This window comes from Marmota flaviventris, chromosome 5 (assembly GCF_047511675.1).
Source record: "Marmota flaviventris isolate mMarFla1 chromosome 5, mMarFla1.hap1, whole genome shotgun sequence".
NCBI lineage: Eukaryota > Metazoa > Chordata > Mammalia > Rodentia > Sciuridae > Marmota > Marmota flaviventris.
This window is the reverse complement of record NC_092502.1, coordinates 5470406-5474557: the sequence shown is the minus strand read 5'-3', so window position 1 is coordinate 5474557 and position 4152 is coordinate 5470406. Positions and strand designations below refer to the sequence as shown.

At 42.7% G+C, this 4152-nt stretch overlaps 1 pseudogene; it reads right to left on the bottom strand.

Moving 5' to 3' along the window:
• Window positions 1–2129: 2129 nt before the first annotated feature.
• On the bottom strand, window positions 2130–3065 carry LOC139705856 (olfactory receptor 2T33-like; annotated as a pseudogene).
• Between the last annotated feature and the right edge of the window lie 1087 nt (window positions 3066–4152).

The following is a 4152-nucleotide window of genomic DNA, read 5'->3' as shown; positions in this document are numbered from 1 at the left end:
AGTGCACATTGACACAATGTGAAAAGACAAACAAAATGTCTTACTGTCAGAATTCTGACTCACTTCTCTCCCACAACTGTACAGTTAGCTGGTCATAAACTCAAGTTGATTCCCTGGGTTGTAAATCATTCCACTTGGAGTAGTGAAGGGGGAGTTGCTGCTCAGAGCACGTGACTTCCTGATTCAGGGTCCATGTCAAGCAGAACACTGCTCACAGAGTAGGCTGGGAACAGCAGAGCTCCTACGTCACCACACAGCATTCACCAGTAAACACAGGCGCCAAGTCAAGGGTCAGGGAAAGACAGGGCCTTGCTGAGCCTCAGAAACACAATTAGAGTAACAAAGCCCAGTGAACGAGAAGTCTGAAGTCACAATCAAAACACCAGCAACACAACGGGGTGTGTACCCTGGTTCTCCTTAGTTCAAAGTTTGAAAGGCGAATCTATTAAAAATAACCATTATTTGTTCAACAGTATGCAAGATACAAGGTTATAGATCATGACAACTTACCTTGTAAATATGAGGAGGACGTGGAGTTAAAACGGAGTGTATCACATTTATGTATTTATATTTGTGGGGCTGGTGACAGAACACAGGTCCTTATTCTTCCTAGACAAGTCCTGTACAACTGAGATTCACGTGTCTTGTTTTAGTTTTTTTTGAAGGTAATCAAAATTATGTAAGCATTTGATTAATATAACCTGATATTACTGTAAAATAGTCTCTACAAAGTTTGTGGTAATCACTAAGCAAAAAAACCTGATGCAATGAAAATCAAAAGCAAAGATTCAAAACATATCAATAGATGAAATTGCTTAACTACATGGAATTAAGTAAGAAAAAAAAAGAATTAACATACAGCAAAAATAGAAGAAAAAAAACAAGGGAAAGTAATAAGTACTTACCTATTAATAATTATCATTTGAACATCAAATGAATTAATTGAACATACAATGAATAAATTCTTTGGTTCTAAAACGTTAAGCAGCTGAATGGTTAAAAACACCAAAGAGCAACCCCATGTGTTTCCAAGAGAACCCTTCACATGTGAGAAAACACAGAGGAAATTGCAGGAAATAAGAGGATATTCCATGAATAGAAGCCAAAGAGAGCATCAAGCTAGGCTTGAATTCAGATAAAATGACTGATGCTGAAAGAAACAAGAGTTGAAGTCACGATCTTTATACAGGAGATGATTAATCAGGAGAATAAAACATACCCAATATATAAAGCCACACTCTTTGCTGTGAGGACAGAGAAAGCAGTGTAATAATGAGAGGCACCTTCAACACCTGCCTTCAGCAATGGGAACCTCAACCAGACAGAAAACCAACAGGGCAGCCCTGGGTTTAACTGCACCTGAAACCAAGTGGATGCAGTGGGCAGGCAAGAACATGGCCCCCAACGTGTTCTTATCCAAAGACTCTGGCATCTACCCAAGGAGATGGTGTTAGACCAGGACACAAAGAACAGACCACTGACTCCAATTAAAATCAAATTAAAGCAAGCTTATTATTTCGACTAGCCAGGCTGTCTCTCCCAAAAAATCCCGCAGGAACAAGACAGCAGCCGCAGCTTTCTTGCAGCCTAGCCTTATAGTGCAGAAAGTTACAAAAATGGGGGTCACAGATAACAAAATTCTGAGGAGCATAACACTAATGCTAGTTTACATTTTCTGGCCCTGACATCAGAATTTATGTAGGTCATTAGAGCCTCAGTGAGGGTCCTTATCTTGGCCATGGAAGGCCTAGATTTATGAAGCACCATTAAAGTTTAGAGAGGGCTGCTATATGGTCAGAGAGAGCCAGGCAGTTCAAGGCAAGGGCAGGCATTCCAAGCAAGATCAGAATTTGCAGTAATTTGTAGTAAAGCCAAAATTAGATTTTCGTTTGGCGAGATGTCTCCCAATTTTAAGAGGGAATCAGACTGGGCCTATCAAAATAAAATTTTTAACTGATTCACAAAACACTGCACAGAAATACCTAAAAAGGTAAAATGGCAAAGTGAAAACAAAATAAATTGAAAGAACACAAAATCAGTAGTTCAATAGAACAAATAAACCAGTAACTTGTAATGACAGCATGAGTACATTTTGTTAGGTGCCATTTCAGCAAATCCTTGTGTTGGAATCACATAGCATGTGTCTTGCCCAGCCAATTTCTGAAGGCCCCCTTGACATCTTTATTCCTCACACTGTAGATGAGGGGGTTCAGCACAGGAGTGAAGACAGTGTAAAATACAGAGACTACATTGCTACGGCCCACTGAGTGGTAGGACCTGGGTCTCATGTAAATGACCATGAGTGTGCCATAGAACAGCCCCACCACAGCCAGATGAGAGGAGCAGGTGGTTAAGGCTTTCTTTCTGGCTGCAGCAGAATGCATTCTTAACACAGCAGCCAGGATGAGACTGTATGAAGCCACAATGAGAAACAGAGGGACCAAGAGCATCAGGATACAACAGATGTACATGAAAAACTCAAAAATAGTGGTGTCTGCACAGACAAGGCGCACCAACGAAGGTGCCTCACAGAAGAAGTGGTCTATCTCCCTGGAGTGGCAGTAGGGGAAGCTCAGAGTGGCACTGGCTTGCATCAGCCCATCAATTCCTCCCAAAAGCCAGGAGCCTGCTACCAGTTGGGAACACAGCTTGTAGCTCATGAGAACATGGTAGCGCAATGGGTGGCATATGGCCACATAGCGGTCATAGGACATGGCTGCCAGGAGGAAGCACTCTCCCCCTCCCAGAGTGAGGAACAAGAAGATCTGGGAACCACAGCCAGCAGGAGAGATAGACCTGGAGTTCAGCAGGTAGTTTGCTGCCATTTGGGGATGATGGTGGAGACCAGCATCAAGTCCATGAGGGAGAGCTGGCTGAGCAGGAAGTACATGGGGGGTGTGAAGTCTAGGGTCTGTGTGGATGAGCAGGATCATCAGGGCGTTGCCCACCAGGGAGGCGATGAAGCTCATGAACACCAGAGAAAACAGGACTCGATGGGTCTGTATGTGGTCAAAGAGCCCCAGAAGAATGAAGTTCATCCCCGTGGGGTCAGTGGAGTTCTACATTGCTGTGGGCAACCTGGAAGGCAGGAGAATGTCTGAGGAATTTGGCCTGGTTAAAATAAGGATCTGGAACTTCCTTAAAATGGCTTGGTCACCTGACAGAAAGCCTTATCCTGGAGGCCTAGTTATTTAATTTTCTTCTCTCCAGCAAAACATTTTCCTTAGCATTCCATGGCTCATAGCTGCCAGGAGTTTAGTATGTTCTCAATTCCAGCTAAATTAGAAAAAATGTATACACGGCATTATACAAGGCTCTCTCTCAGGCTGCAGCAGAGTGCTAGTCTGAGAAGACTGATGCGTGGCCTGTGATTGCCAATGTGATGCCTTTCATGTCATCCTGGCCCAAAGAAGCCATGTTGTGTAATCCCAGGTTTCTACATTGGAATATCTCCCTGTTGGAGGACTTTTGAATTCATGTAGATTAGTGGATGTTGCACTCTCTCTTGTGATTGTAACTTTTCAGTTTTCTCACACTTGTATTTAAGGTAGTTTCTGGAGATTTCCTTCAATGCTAGGATAAATTGAAATTTAAAATTTAAATAAGCAATCTAAACAAAATGTATAACTACTGAAATCAGACTTTGCTGTTTAGGAAAGAAAACATGACTAAATTTCTCTATTCCACAAAGGCAGGGGTGTGCCCCACCATGCCCACCTCCTCACCTCGTCACCACTTCTCCTCCTGATCAGGAGCCATTAGTCAATACAACACCCTCTGGGCAACTGTCTTCCACATCTAGTAGGTACTCAAAGAGCTACTATGTTAGACTGAAAATTCCTATTTTAAAAGTTTACAATTTCTTAAAGGAACTTAAATAACATGAAGAAACAAACTGTGCTACTTGCAGGCTCTCACATTTAAGTAATCCTAGGTTCTTACAGGCAGGAGACAAGTGCCAGTCTGTTAATTAAGACTGGTCCAAACAAGCTTCTTCACATGAAGTTAGTGTTGAACACTCAGCGTGGATTATGAACAGGACCCAGAGCCTCTCCCTTAATCACAGGATGGCTCTCTTGTAACTGAAACCTCCAGATGGCGTCTCTCTGCCATGATGTCCTGCTTGGGTGAAAGGCTGTCTTCTCACACCTC